The sequence below is a fragment of the Schistocerca cancellata genome, chromosome 3 (genome assembly GCF_023864275.1).
Source record: "Schistocerca cancellata isolate TAMUIC-IGC-003103 chromosome 3, iqSchCanc2.1, whole genome shotgun sequence".
In the NCBI taxonomy this organism is placed as follows: Eukaryota; Metazoa; Arthropoda; class Insecta; order Orthoptera; family Acrididae; genus Schistocerca; species Schistocerca cancellata.
Window position 1 is genome coordinate 942,107,621 of NC_064628.1, and position 17,124 is coordinate 942,124,744.

Consider the following 17,124-nt stretch of genomic DNA (forward strand, 5'->3'; position numbering starts at 1 on the left):
AATTACAGAGGAGAATCGTAAGATAGAAATATGAGAGGGGGCTCATGTCACCTCTCAGCATGTCTACCTGACATCGCTGGAAGCCCAACAGGATTCCATTAATTCAAATCACCATGAGACCATGCATTCGTTCACTGCTGTCTAATATCTAATTGTGTGTGTGGCAGCCTGCTCTGCACTACTGTAGTAGATGATAAACAGTTATCGTTTGCACACTGAAATTCCACTGAAAGATTAGATATTTCTTATCCTCTGAAAAATTCTCACACTCAGAATGTGTTGTCAGTGAACTTGTGAGTCCCCATAGAAGCGGCCTTCATCCACCACTGACAAGTAGCACACTGCAAAGTGATTCAGGAGTCACTTCCCTCCCGACAGCTCACTGTCTGACTGGGCCACTGGCTGTTGTGGCTCACTGGTGGAACCCGCTCATCACTGCTCACAACAAGAAGAACGTCGTAAAGTAACTCAGGAATAACTCTGCACCCCACGTCTCACATGTAGCACATCACAAACAGGCTGAGGAGTCACTACACTGTCTGTCCTCTTGGCTCACTCTATGATTCGGCCAACAGCTCGCTTTCTTTACAGGGTGTCCCCATCTGAGTACAGCTCTACCGGATGTTATCCTTAGTCGTAATACAATTTTATTTTTTATTTACTTAACCTTATGAGATTGAAGCCTTCAGAACTACTTTTAAAATAGACCATTGTTTCGTATGTAATTCCAAAGTTATTATATAACAGTAAATTAAAAAGATCATAATATACTAAGAACTTTCAGAATGACAGCATTAGAATATACTAAATAGGAACTGTCTTCTTCTTTCTTCTGCATGCATTAGGCATTTGCATATTATGCTCTCTTCGTTGTAATTATTGATATTTCCACCGTTTCCTCAGTCTTCCTCAAGATCTTTTACTCACTGGGTAATAATACATCATAATTTCGGTATTTTTTCTTTCTTATGACAGTCATTCGAGTTGTCACTGTATTCCTCAACGAGCTTGTTTAAGCTTTTCACTCCCAGTTCACTCACATAGCGCGTACCAGCTAATCTTGTTAGGAATTGCCCCTCCTATGCTTGTGTTCTACCTTCATTTCTTTTTGTTACAGTCCATGACTTACTTCCAAGTCTCATTATGATGCTGTCCCCTCATAATATAAACAGAAAAGGGAGTCGGGTTAGAGGTCATAGGTGTATTCGCTTGTCCAACCAGGATGTACTCTGGTTCCGACGCTCTACTGTTCTCGAGTGTCGTCGATCTGCCGCTAGATGGCTGTGAGGGTCTTGATACTTACTAAATTAACGAACAAACCTGAACTGATAAAGTACGTCTGTCTCGTCTCGTCGATTAGTGGCAGAACTCACAAAACAAATACACTTTAATTCTTGTCAGACCAGATGTGGGACTGGATCGTATCGTGCTAGAAATTGATACACTGTAAAAATACTTTAACAATGACTGCGGCTTATTTCCATATTAACATGTGATTATTATTCCACTCGAAAACAAAGAGTGGGAGCTTGGCTGTTACACTTACAGACACACTTTTGTACAAAGTAAATGACAGTACGGTGTTCATAATGTGTTCAGTAAAATTTTCGCTCGGCAAGAACGCGAAACAACCAAGATCAAAGTCTCAAGCTCTCCTTGTAAATCGCGAAGACGATGCTCGGCTGACTGCTCAGTGTAGGTCACTATGAAGAAGCGCTCTCCAAACTGTTGCTTACTTCCACCCTAGTTAAATAAGTCCTCTTTTCACAAACTAACGCACGCTTATAAACATTCACAACTTCCCGTCTTACACGGCACAATTCCGCCTTGAACCAACTCACTCGTCAACTTCCTTCTTTTCGTTCGTTAAACGTTTACATAGACCTCATTTTTTTGTACTGGGCGTAAGCTTCAATACATAGGTACTTTGTGAACAATATCACAACTCAAAATAATAAGATAATTTATGTAACGCTTTCTCATTACATGTTACTACACATAAAACGTAACTCAAGCTGCTAAGAAAAGAAAATATATACAGTGAAGTGTTGTTGCTCTATGTGATATATCAGCGCAATACTGCCACGAGAATCCCAAAAAGAGAGTCAAAAAATTGCATCTCATTCCCCCAATAAGATATATTTAATGACATTTTGCTCGGGTGTAATACGTACATCGAAGTCATGTTATCTATCCTGACTCACAAACTGATAAAACTTGCAGATACCACAGAGTTCCGCAGGCAGGCTTCTGTCCCTGCTCAGGACAGTTGGTTAAAAGTGTTTTCGGGGGTCGACCAATGCGTGGCTTGCGTAAGGATCCGTTCTCTTCCCCTTATCGCTTGACATTAATACCAAATACCTTCGATGTGTTTGGTCAGATAGAATTGGCCTACTCTAATATGCCAGCTATCTGTGAAGTAATGGTACTGAAGCTTCCTTGGAGGTAGTTGAAAATAACTTTGAGTGGAACAGTACACCAGTTCGGACACTGCTTACCGGAAGACTGGTTTACCATTACACCTAGTAAGTCGTCAGTCGGCATCTACTCTCGACAGAGTTTCAGATCGATTGGATAGCTGATTTCCAGTTTAAATGATGTGTTAGGTATTCTTTCATATAGACAAAAATCTTCCATAGTTCTGCCACGATGGGAAAGACACGGGGTATGGATACTGTAATGAATTTACGTATGTGTAGCACGCTGCTGCAACCTCACCTACACTACGTCTGTGTGTATGGCACAGCCTCCAGCCACCTGCCACAAACACTCGAAGGCATCAAGACAAAGCTATGAGATTACGCATAGGAGGTCTTAGATCCCCTTAGAAGAAAGCATTGTTAGTCGAAACACTACGTAGGAAACATCTCACACAACAGGAAATTTATACTGAAACAACAACAACGCTTTGGCGATGAGCTGACAAACAAACGTAAATCAACGAACGCCGCTTATGGAGGTATTGTCGCAACAAAGGAAGTACCCATCCCTCATTCAAAGAACGTGCCTGGTATCCTACTTCGTGAGCGTACGGACCTATCAGTCAGGTACACTGACAACTCTAATTTACGTAAATACGCTGTCGGTTGTGCCTACGTACACGTTGAAATTAAAAAGACTTAACTATTCCGTGTACTGGAAGAGGCTTGAAAGGACTGAATGACGACATGACGAAAGCGTCTGACCATCTTGTCACGTTCGCCGACGCTCTCTCTTTGGTGAAAGCTGTTCCTGTAATTGATTAAAAAAACTGGATGTGTTACTTTACATACCAAATAGCTGCTGCCGTACCCAAGTTGTGCGGAATAGGTAAGGGGGTTCCATTTATGTGGATTGACAACCATGCTAGGATTGTGGGAAACGGAAAACCCAACCAAGTGGCTGTAGAGTCTTGTACCGTAGGAAGCAAGGGAGGGGACGTTGTTATGGGTGGCCGGTATCGTCTTTATACAGCACAAATGCACACGTGTATTAACACGGTTCTTTATTTACAAGAAGCAGCTACTTACCTTTAATAGAGTCCATGTGTTGTGGTACAAGCAAATCCGTAATAGTCCTCTTGCAGACAATACTGGTAATCCTGCTATTATCTGACGCCATGTACTGTCGTAGTCTGAGGCACGAACAGGGCCCGCACTGCAATTAATGGCAGACGCCAAACTGGAGTGTGAGTTAGTTCGTCAGTGAGTGAGTGGCTGACTGAGCCCTCCAGTCAGTGGCGGCTCCCTAAATACTTGCTGCCGAGATGGCATTGGCTTGGGAGTCTGTCTCTGGCATGTCACGTGACAGGCGCATTTAATCCAGCGCCTGCTATCCATCTTCACGCTACATCTTTGCCGACCGGCGTGCTGGCGACAGCTTCTGCCAGTACAGTGGCGAAGGGCAGCACGACAGCAGGCATTCGAGAACGGTGATTCCCTTAGAAAATCCCATTGCTGTTGTTTATGGTCAGACCGGTAGCAACTGGAATGAGGGATGGATGGGAGACTGAAGACCTGCAGAAAGGCACCTGGTACAGGTGAACCTACCCGCGCACCTGTCACCAGAGAGGCCAGAGACAGACTCCCAAGCAACGCGCTGCCAGTGCCCTCTCGACAGCAAGTATTTAGGACGCCCGCTGACTGGAGGGTTGAGTCACTGATTCACTGACGGACTAACTCACACTACAGTTTGGCGTCTGCCGTTTAAGACCCAAAGGGACTCTGAACCACAACTTACCTGGCACCAGGGACCAAGAGACGTTTTTTAAGAAACATGGTCAGCTTGAAATTCAACCATAGCTGGCAACAGCAACAACTTTAGAGGATCCACGTTGCACCATCACTATATTGCGACTGAGGGTACCTCCAGGACGTTAGTCACATCTTATTCTGTTGCCCACTATACAGAAACGAAACTGGCTGGCTGATTACGGAGCTGGACTGCATGCGTCAGCCACTTCCTTCTCGTGTGTTAATCTTTTTCTTTATGAGGAATTTAGATATTTATAAATTATTAATGGCCTTTGTTTTAAAAGTTTTAATCGAATTATAATTGTTAAGTCTGGGCTCGCATCGCTCGGTGCACATATTTTGCCGAGAGCCTATGGTACACGAAGTACCTACCCTGCATATAGTTTTTCTAATGTTACTGAAAGTGGTTGTTAAAATGAAATCTGAAATAGATGGGTGATAGCTTGCTGCTGAGGCAACACGACTACTAAGGTGGTGCAGTTTCTCACGGAATCGGTATTCTCAGTACCATCTGTTGCCTGCTCCTCACTCCACGGTTTACGTCACACATCGGGCCATAAATTATTTATCAATTAAATTATAAAATGAAGCTTGGTGTTAATACACTACTGGCCATTAAAATTGCTACACCAAGAAGAAATGCAGATGATACACGGGTATTCATTGGACAAATATATTATACTAGAACTGACATGTGATTACATTTTCACACAATTTTGGTGCATAGATCCTGAGAAATCAGTACCCAGAAGAACCACCTCTGGCCGTAATGACGCCCTTGATACGCCTGGGCATTGAGCCAAACAGAGCTTGGATGGCGTGTACAGGTACAGCTGCCCATGCAGGTTCAACAATACCACAGTTCAGCAAGAGTAGTCACTGGCGTATTGTGACGAGCCAGTTGCTCGGCCACCATTAACCAGACGGTTTCATTTGGTGAGAGATCTGGAGAATGTGCTGGCCAGGGCAGCAGTCGAACATTTTCCGTATCCAGAAAGGCCCGTACAGGACCTGCAACATGCGGTCGTGCATTATCCTGCTGAAATGTAGGGTTTCGCAGGGATCGAATGAGAGCCACGGGTCATAACACATCTGAAATGTAACGTCCACTGTTCAAAGTGCTGTCAATGGGGAGGTGATCCGAAAAAATGACGTTTTGCCATTCGTGCACCCAGGTTCGTCGTTGAGTACACCATCGCAGACGCTCCTGTCTGTGATGCAGCGTCAAGGGTAACCGCAGCCATGGTCTCCGAGCTGATAGTCCATGCTGCTGCAAACGTCGACGAACTGTTCGTGCAGATGGTTGTTGTCTTGCAAACGTTCCCATCTGTTGCCTCAGGGATCGAGACGTGGCTGCACGATCTGTTACAGCCATGCGGATAAGATGCCTGTCATCTCGACAGCTAGTGATACGCGGCCGTTGGGATCCAGCTCGGCGTTCCGTGTTACTATCCTGAACCCACCGGTTCCATATTCTGCTGACAGTCATTCGATCTCGACCAACGCGAGCAGCAATGTCGCGATACGATAAACCGCAATCGCGATAGGGTACAATCCGATCTTTATCAAAGTCGGAAACGTTATGGTACGCATTTCTCCTCCTTACACGAGGCATCACAGCAACGTTTCACCAGGCAGCGCCGGTCAAGTGTCTGAGAAATCGGTTGCAAACTTTCCTCATGTCAGCACGTTTTAGGTGTCTCCACCGGTGCCAGCCTCGTGTGAATGCTCTGAAAAGCTAATCATTTGTATATCGCAGTATCTTCTTCCTGTCGGTTAAATTTTGCGTCTGTAGCACGTCATGTTGTTGTGTAACAATTTTAATGGCCAGTAGTGTATTACGGATCCAAAAGCTAGAAATGTTATATTATGTAACAGTACAGTAGTTTCTTCACCAATTTGACGGTACTATAACGTTCCTTGGTATGCTTCCGAAATTTCTTACACATATGTCGATGTTATTCCATTATGAACGACGTGTTTAGTTCCATGTGCAAGGAAGCCCTGAATGCAGTCACAAATCTGCTTCGATATTCGCTGCAAAGTTGATTTTCCTTAGAGAGATTCATAGCCTTCATAGCCGCTACAATGCAGTGAGTAAAGAAACGAAATGTCAAGAACTTTGTCGATACTCCCAGACAACGGTCGGGGATCCAACACAGGCCGGGCTCTCTTCGTACTAATAACATCGTTAAGTGAGGCAACTGCTTTCTGGTACTTGTAACGTAGCAAATATCACGAACTGCCACCTTTCATCAAAAGCGTAGCTTTGCCGTGGAGCCGGGGGGAGAGCAGACGTACTGTAGGTTGTCACGCTGACACAGCTGACGCTGATTACGGGGCCTGCAGCGTGCAGTACATTACACCTACTCGCTATGAATCTGAAGCAGTACCATTAAATGTTGATCTATCATATTCATACTCACAGTACCAAATTCTATGGATAACACAACCATACTACTAAAATTTCAAATCAATAACTTCAACACTTTTGAAGATATAAATTTTTACCTAAGACCCGTAATACTTGTTCTGGCATTGTGAAACCAAGTTAGGACCTGTAGTGTATTCATCGATAGTATCAATTTAAACTACAATCAAGAGAATAGGTTCATATAGCCTAATTTTCTGAAATTTTCTTTAGTATCATTACCAAAGATTTATGACGTAGAAAAAAGTATTTCATCGTGTTTTGGTTGTGTGAGAATTTTTGAGACTGAGAGAGTGAGTGGAGGATATACGTAAAATGAGAATGTGATGTTTTATTAAAACTATGTATGCGTGAGAAAGTTGTTGTGCAATAGGGGAATTTGTGACGTATGTCAGAATGAGCTTGATTTTGCAACAGGGAGCCAAAAGGGGTGTGGATCGTTAAATTTATTAGTAATTTATTTTGTGGAAGGGAGTTGTATTTTGTTTTCACTAAATTTTGTTTAGTTTCGGAATTAAAAGACTTCTTGTCTAAATTACTTGTGGTACTCTGATTGGCTGACATTAGAAACACTGCGAGTATAGAAGTACTCAAGATGATCTGATCGGCTGCTTAACATACTAGCCAACAGAAATTCAGTATTTCCCGTGCGTTTGAGTAGTGCTTTGCGCCTCAGATCTATATAGTCGTTCGGGAGCCGTCTTCTGGTAAGTACCTATCTTAAACCGCACTGATCAAATTTGTACCAAAATGAAGAAATTCGCAAATTGGATACGTTCTCGTGTCTTTGAGGAAAAACGACTACAGTATTCTTTCGTGAAACTTTGAGCTTTGTGAGTGATTTATTTTACGAGATTTCATGTGTGAACTTTTCAAGTTGTACGTAAACTCCAAGTGGTGTGTTTCGTGCAGATTACGATACATTATGGAGAGCACTTCTTCACGTGAAGCCTTCTGAACGCCTGGATGTGTCAACTCGCAAGTGGTCGTGGGTCAGTCACTGTTTAGGACGTTTAAAATATTGGATCTGACTAAATGCCTTCTGGCTGCTTTTGGGTGCGAACTTGTTACAGAGACAGTTGCATAATTGGTATCGAGATGTTCGATACGGACGGATGATACTCATTTTCCTTGTTTTAAAGACAATAAACAAACTAAAAGGAAATTTTTGACGTTTTTTCAAACGACTCATGCAAGAATCCCGAATGCTCGATAATTTACCTAACTTTCACCTACTGCCTATGGACTGGCGTTATGTGGCCTTTGTGTGATAGGTATTTAGTCGAATTTTCTCCAACGCTGCTTTTATCGACTAAACCAGTACCTACCACCGCAGAGTGAAGGGGCACACAGCCTGAAGCCTACCCAGGAAGGTGGACAGAATGATTAGATAGAGATCAACCTGCCCCGCCGTATACTGAAGGCAGATGAAGACGCACTAACCAACTAGGGTCCCTCGATAGCTCGGTGGATGCCTCCGCTGCCCCACTGGGTCCTCCTCCGCTGTGGCTCACCCCCCCCCCCCCCTCCGGACGCTCACCACGCGGCTCTCAGCTTGCCGAGGAAACTCTCGCGAATCTATACGTTACCCAGTTATGACTCTCGGGCGTACCCTTGTTTTCCTCGGCCCGCAATTCTCGCCTGCAAGGGTATGGACCACTAAACGAGTTTTAACGTAGCATTGTGCAGTCAAATTGATCTATTGTAACGTAATCCATTTTCATTTCTGCATAAAATTACCTCGGCAGGTGGTTTTTCCCCGAAAAATAATGCAAATACATCACCACGTGACAGAAATAGATTAGATATTGTTAGATGAATAAAAAAAAATATAATTTACTAAACCCCGATGTAGGATAAACTGCTTCAACTTTTTTGTCGTACATTAGCAACTTCACACGGTTTCCAGATTACGCCTATTTCATTTTTTTCTGTCGCAAAACATCATTTTAAACGTCTTCAAACTTCTTCTACTCACATATCAACAACATGTTTATAATCGAGTGCTTTGTTTAGGCAATATAGGCGACAACCGATTCTGCCGGTCACCCATTGCTTGGCAAATTACGACCATCAAACACTGTCAAAAAGTTATGTGCACGTGAGCTATTTTTTGACAATTTTAAATACAACTAAAGATTTTAACTTAGAAGGACTTAACAACTTTTTGTAGCACTTCAGAGTGACTACATCTCGGCCGTAATGTTTGAAAGTACAACTGCTTGTAAATACCGAAAATGAATTGCGTGAATGTTTATCAGTTATAGATTAAATTTTACGTTGGTAATGCTACGTCTAAATTCATTCCAAAGTTATTATTAGCACTTTCGGAACGATTTTATCTCATTCTTTATAGAAGCACGCAGCGTACCATGTTATCTTGCACTGAGGGGTGGCCACTGTTGTATCAGGCGGTCGACGGAGTATTTACATGGTCGCCACGGTCCAGAATTTGCCTTCAGTGTTACGTACGGTAGCCAGTCAACTTAAATCGTAATACTTCCGCAAACTCGTCGGGATTTTCTACGTATACTTTCGGCAGATCCGATCGTGTCACAATAAATATCTGTGAGTAGACGGTAGAGTGGTTTATTATTCATATTGTCAATGATTTTTGAAAATCCAATGAAGACCCCCAAAGCTCACCACTTTTTTTTTTAAATTAAGGCAAATCGAGTCCTCAAATCTATAGCAAATATACACTGAGGAGCCAGAGATGCTGGTACACCTGCCTAACATCGTGTAGGGCCTCTGCGAGCAGGCAAAAGTGCCGCAACGCGACGTGGCGTGGACTCGACTGATGTCTGAAGTGGTGCTGGAGGGAACTGACACCATGAATCCTGCAGGCCTGTCCATAAGTGGTGGTGGTTGTTGGGATGTTTAAGGGGGACTAAACTGTCCATAAGTACGAGGGCGTGGAGATCTCATCTGAACAGCCCGTTGCAAGGCATCCCAGATAGGCTCAGCAATGTTCATGCTTGGCGAATTTGATGGCCAGCGGAAGTGTTTAAACGTAGAAGAGTGTCCATAGCGCCATCATGTAGCTATACTGGACGTGTGGAGTGCCACATTGTCCCAGTGGAAGTGCCCAAGTCCGTCGGAATGCACAATTGACGTGAATGGATTCAGATGATCAGACAGGATGCTTACGTACGTATCACCTGTCAGAGTGGTTCCATATCACTCCAACTGCACACGTCCCACACCATTACAGAGCTTCCATCAGTGTCTCCTGTTGACACGCAGGAGGATTCATGAGGTCTCCACATCCGTACACGTCCATCCACTCCATACTCGTCCGACCAGATCATATTCCCCGTCATCACAGTTCAATGGTGGTGTTGACGAGCCGGCCGCTGTGGCCGAGCGGTTCGAGGCAGCTGGCTCGTTAGATCAGCGTGTTCGGTCAGAGGGCTAGTTGTCCTCTATAATAAAAAACTGAGTTAATGAATCAACGATGACCTGGAACTAGCGTCATGGAACGTCCACCCGGAACAAATACAACTAACATTAACGAACAAAATGAGATTGAAAAATGGCGCTTCAGTTCGGAACAGCGCTGCTGCTACGGACGCAGGTTCGAATCCTGTCTCGGGCATGGATGTGTGTGATAGCCTTAGGTTAGTTAGGTTTAAGTAGTTGTAAGTTCTAGGAGACTGATGACCTCCGATGTCAAGTCCCATAGTACTTAGAGCCATTTTTTAGTGTTGACGGGCGCAGGCGAGGCGTAAAGCTTTGTGTTGTGCAGTTATCATGGGGTACAGGAGTACGCCTTCGGCTCCGAAAGCCCATATCGATGATGTTTCGTCTAATGGCTCGCACGCTGACACTTGTTGATGGCCCAGCATTTAAGTCTGCAGCAATCTGCGGAGGGGTTGCACTGCTGTCACGTTGAACGAGCCTCTTCAGTCGCCGTTGTTTCCATTCTTGCAGGATCTTTTTCCGACCGCAGCGATATCTGAGTTTTATCGGATTCCTGATATTCACGGTACAGTCGTGAAGTGAGCGTTCGGGAAAATTTCCACTTCATCCCTACTTCGGAAATGTTGTGTCCCATCGCTTGTGTGCCGACTATAACACCACGTTCAATATCTCTTAAATCTTGATGACCTGCCATTGTCGCACCAGTGACCGATCTAACAACTGCGCCAGCCATTTGTCATATAGTTGTTGGAGACCGCAGCGCCATATTCTGCCTGTTTCGATATCTCTCTATTTGAATACGCATGCCTCTATCAGTTTCTTTGGCGCATCAGTTTAACTACTAGACATGTGTTGAAAGTTCCACGTTGCAAATTTCAATCAAGAGACAGGAAGGCTTAGGGTTACCTTAACCACAGGAAATAAAATGTAAATTACTCCCCTGGGCTTGGCGCACGTACCGTTTCCGAATTGCAATAACTAATGGAAACCGCGAGGGTTTTAAAAGAGGAGATTCCTATGCACTGTCAAGGTTTTACTCGTGTTAGACGTGCTAAACCTTGAGCCCTTACTGTAAAGTACAATCACCCCATACTGAGAATTCCCAATCGTCCGTATTAAAAATCCTTGCCTATGAAAAGAGGCATTTTATGAATTAACAAATTAATAAGGTAATACATTTTTAATATTTACGTGTTCTATGCCTCGAACAATTGGAAGACTGCAATAACAGGATTTCATATACAGCCTGACACTGTTACATACAACGGCAATTTTGTACCACAAAGAAATGAAACTAATGGGTTTAGGGAGTAAAAATCCGTTACATTCCAAATTGATGCTCCTACGTCGTACCCACTTATCATTAAGTGTCAGACCTCAAATATTAAGGTCACAATTTCGGTGTCAATAGAGATTAAAAAGGTAACGACAAAAATCAATGGCAGTGTTCTTCTTTATACATTTTGCAACGATTACTGAAAAGTAGACAGGAGAGGAATCTTTTGTGACCTCGCCAATGGACGAAAGTGGAGCTGGCGCACTATGACAGTTTCCGACCGGGGCCGGGGGCGGCAGTTTGAAGTTCGCCGCCAACCACAGCGCGGCCCATTCAGCAACGTCCGCGCCGCCATCAATGAGAGGGATAAGCGACACGTTCACTTCCGCCGTTGACTTTTTTTTTCTGTCTACTGACTGGTTTACTGCTTTGATGCTGCCCGCCACAAATTCCTTTCCTGTGCTAACCTCTTCATCTCAGATCTCAGAGTAGCACTTGCAACCTAATTCCTCAATTGTTTGCTTGACGTATTCCAATCTCTGTCTTCCTCTACAGTTTTTGCCCTCTACAGCTCCCTCTAGTACTATGGAAGTCATTCCCTCATGTCTTATCAGATATCCTATCATCCTGCCTCTTCTCCTTGTCAGTGTTTTCCACATATTCCTTTCCTCTCCGATTTTGCGTAGAACCTCCTCATTCCTTACCTTATCAGTCCACCTAATTTTCAACATTCGTCTATAGCACAACATCTCAAATGCTTCGATTCTCTTCTGTTCCGGTTTTCCCACAGTGCATGTTTCACTACCATATAATGCTGTACTCCAGACGTACATCCTCAGAAATTTTGGCCATAGCGAGTCTGCTTTTGATGTCCTCCTTGCTCCGTCCGTCATTGGTTATTTTACTGCCTAGGTAGCAGGATTCCTTAACTTCATTGACTTCGTGAACATCAATCCTGATGTTAAGTTTCTCGCTGTTCTCATTTCTACTACTTCTCATTACCTTCGTCTTTCTCCGATTTACTCTCAAACCATGCTGTGTACTCATTAGACTGTTCATTCCGTTCAGCAGATCATTTAATTCTTCTTCACTTTCACTCAGGATAGCAATGTCATCAGCGAATCGTATCATTGATATCCTCTCACCTTGTATTTTAATTCCACTCCTGAACCTTTCTTTTATTTCCATCATTCCTTCCTCGATGTACAGATTGGAGAGTAGGGACGAAAGGCTACAGCCTTGTCTTACACCCTTCTTAATACGAGCACTTCGTTATTGACCGTCCACTTTTATTATTCCGTCTTGGTTGTTGTACATATTGTATATGACCCGTCTCTCCCTATAGCTTACCCCTACTTTTTTCAGAATCTCGAACAGCTTGCACCATTTTATATTGTCGAACGCTTTTTCCAGGTCGACAAATCCTATGAAAGTGTCTTGATTTTCCTTTAGCCTTACTTCCATTATTAGCCGTAACGTCAGAATTGCCTCTCTCGTCCCTTTACTTTTCCTAAAGCCAAACTGATCGTCACCTAGCGCATTCTCAATTTTCTTTTCCATTCTTCTGTATATTATTCTTGTAAGCAGCTTCGATGCATGAGCTGTTAAGCAGATTGTGCGATAGTTCTCGCACTTGTCAGCTCTTGCCGTCTTCGGAATTGTGTGGATGATGCTTTTCCGAAAGTCAGATGGTATATCGCCAGACTCATATATTCTACACACCAACGTGAATAGTCGTTTTGTTGCCACTTCCCCCAATGATTTTAGAAATTCTCATGGAATCTTATCTATACCTTCTGCCTTATTTGACCGTAAGTCCTCCAAAGCTGTTTTACATTCCGATTCCTTATACTGGATCCCCTATCTCTTCTAAATCGACTCCTGTTTCTTCTTCTATCACATCAGACAAATCTTCACCCTCATAGAGGCTTTCAATGTATTCTTTCCACCTATCTGCTCTCTCCTCTGCATTTAACAGTGGAATTCCCGTTGCACTCTTAATGTTACCACCGTTGCTTTTAATGTCACCAAAGGTTGTTTTGACTTTCCTGTATGCTGAGTCTGTCCTTCCGACAATCATATCTTTTTCGATGTCTTCACATTTTTCCTGCAGCCATTTCGTCTTAGCTTCCCTGCGCTTCCTATTTATTTCATTACTCAGCGACTTGTATTTCTGTATTCCTGATTTTCCCGGAACATGTTTGTACTTCCTCCTTTCATCAATAAACTGAAGTATTTCTTTTGTTACCCATGGTTCCTTCGCAGCTACCTTCTTTGTACCTATGTTTTCCTACCCAACTTCTGTGATGGCCCTTTTTAGAGATGTCCATTCCTCTTCAACTGTACTGCCTACTGCGCCGTTCCTTATTGCTGTATCTATAGCGTTAGAGAACTTCAAACGTATCTCGTCATTCCTTAGTATCCCACTTCTTTGCGTATTGATTCTTCCTGGCTACTGTCTTGAACTTCAGTCTACTCTTCATCACTACTATATTGTGATCTGAGTCTATATCTGCTCCTGGGTACGCCTTACAATCCAGTATCTGATTTCGAAATCTCTGTCTGACCATGATGTGATCTAATTGATATCTTCCCGTATCTCCCGGCCTTTTCCAAGTATACCTCCTCCTCTTGTGATTCTTGAACAGGCTATTACTAGCTGAAACGTGTTACAGAACTCAATTAGTCTTTCTCCTCTTTCATTCCTTGTCCCAAGCCCATATTCTCCTGTAACTTTTTCTTCTACTCCTTCCCCTACTACTGCATTCCAGTCGCCCATGACTATTAGATTTTCGTCCCCCTTTACATACTGCATTACCCTTTCAATATTCTCATACACTTTCTCTATCTGTTCATCTTCAGCTTGCGACGTCGGCATGTATACCTGAACTATCTTTGTCGGTGTTGGTCTGCTGTCGATTGTGATTAGAACAACCCAGTCACTGAACTGTTCACAGTAACACACCCTCTGACCTACCTTCCTATTCATAGCGAATCCTACGCCTGTTATACCATTTTCTGCTGCTGTTGATATTACCCGATACTCATCTGACCAGAAATCCTTGTCTTCCTTCCACTTCGCTTCACTGACCCATACTATATCTAGATTGAGCCTCTGCATTTTCCTTTTCAGATTTCCTAGTTTCCCTACCACGTTCAAGCTTCTGACATTCCACGCCCCGACTTGTAGAACGTTATCCTTTCGTAGATTATTCAATCTTTTTCTCATGGTAACCTCCCCCTTGGCAGTCCCCTCCCGGAGATCCGAATGGGGGACTATTCCGGAATCTTTTGCCAATGGAGAGATCATCATGACACTTCTTCAATTACAGGCCACATGTCCTGCGGATATACGTTACGTGTCTTTAATGCAGTGGTTTCCATTGCCTTCTGCATCCTCATGTCGTTGATCATTGCTGATTCTTCCGCCTTTAGGGGCAATTTCCCACCCCTAGGACAAGACAGTGCCCTGAACCTCTATCCGCTCCCCCGCCCTCTTTGACAAGGCCGTTGGCAGAATGAGGCTGACTTCTTATGCCGGAAGTCTTCGGCCGCCAATGCTGATTATTTATGAAAGTTTGGGCAGTGGCGGGGATCGAACCCGGGACCGAAGACGTTTTGATTATGAATCAAAGACGCTACCCCTAGACCACGGGTACCCAGTTGACGTACGACAGTTATAGAACGGATTTCCAGGGTTAGTGGTTGCAGCTACAGTTTTTAGTAGAGACCAGCCTACGAGAGATACATAGTCTACAAGTGCAGTCGCCTTTAGCCCTCATATAGGGAGGCACAAGTGTTTACTACAGTGATCGACGGTGTAGCGCCCAGGAGGGACATCGTCTTGTCGACACTGTATGCAGTAACGCACGCCTTGACAGGCCACTACTTAGTTGCATGTCCAACGAGTTGCTCTACAACTTTAGTTACGTATTGCAGCGCAATAAAGTGTGTCACTAATATGTGTGTACCGTCACATCTCGGAGCAAGTAAACCTAATACGATGTGGGCGAACCTTTCTATCCGGATGACCCGTAGACATCAGAGTCAAATAAAATCTTCAAACTAAACGACTTCTCAGTTTTACAGTATAGAGCGAAACATGGACAATTACCAAAAAAGAATCTTCAAGAGTGGAGTCTACTGAAATGAGATTTCTCGGGGATATTAATGGATACTTCAGCAAACATATGATAAGTAACCAAAGGACACGACAAGAATTAATATATACTGTGTGAGGCAAGCCCTTAGGGTCAAATTACACAAATAGCACAGGATGAACATATGTAACCTGTTCCGTTCGAATAATCCCAATGGAGTCTCCGAGTTAAACAGCCTGATCTGACGAATGATTACACACTAAGAGTTTCATACCGTCATTTCGCCAGACGCAGATGAGAAACTGTGACTAAACACAGGACAATGACGCGGTGGCTGTGCTCATTAACTGCACACCTGAAGTTCCGTACAACTGGCCTACCACTGATAAGTGCTTCCCTTGGCAGGATTCATGACGGCTTTCTGTAGAACCAGCAATTATGTCGATGTCGTGTTGGTGCGAACAGTCCTTTCGGTCGACACATTTGCACTTATCATTAAGTAGTAGTCCGTCTTACTCGCCAGGTTAGCCAAGAGCGCTAATGTGCTGCTTCCTGAACTTGAGTAGGCGCGCCGGCCCCGGATCTAATCCACCTGGGGAATTAACAGCCAGGGGCAGTGTACTGGCCAGCCTGGATATGGTTTTTAGGCGGTTTTCCACATCCCACTAGGTGAATACTGGGCTGGTCCCTACGTCCCGCTTCAGTTACACGATTCGCAGATATCTGAAACACGTTCGCAGTATTTCATGATTTACACTAGATGCAGACGGCTGTGGTACTCTGCTTCAGTCCCAGGGGGTGCGGGGTGGAGGCAGGAAGGGCATCCCGCCACCCCTCCAAACTAACCTTGACAATCCGATTGTAACCGTGCCGACACTGCGACAACTGCGGGACACAGGCGTCAGCGACAGACAGATTAAGTAGTAGTCCGTCTTAGCACAACAGGAATCATCAGAAATAATTAGAATACAATAAAACAGAAAACTAAGTAAAATATTGTAAGTCAAAAAACAATGAAGTTCAGTTAGAGAAATAATTCCTTACACTGAAGATATGGACAAGATAAGGCAGGCTCACACTATATTTCATCAGTTAAGGTACTAGATGAGACAGGAATCAAAATAATAAAATAATTTGTATGAGAATTCAAAGATTTCTTTAAATATTCGAGTTTTTCCAGAGTTAATCTGGAAAATAATGATAGTACAATATAGAATTTATGGGCCAGTCTAGACTGAAACTTTGTTCACTCCAAATTAATTTCGCCAATATCTCTCAATCATCAGTGCAGTTTCTTTCAGTCTTCTATTACTTTTTTTATGTTACGCTACGGCAGTTATTTGCAGCTCGCTTACGTACCGCTACAGTTATGACGTGGAACAAACACAACATAAAATTATAAAAAAGAATCCCACTGACAACTGCGAACTGTCGCCGAAACCAGTTTGGGCAGAACAAACAAAGTGTTTCTCATCAATCTCGACCCAATAAGTCTTATAGTGTATTTCTGTAAATGCAGATCATTCAGAAGAAGAACTGTGTGATTGGAAACGAACAAAAATGGACATGATATTTTAAAAACAATCTTGAATACAGTGTATCAACTCAGTGAAGGGAAGACGAATGGGACGCTCCAGCAGATGATAATATTTCAATAAAATA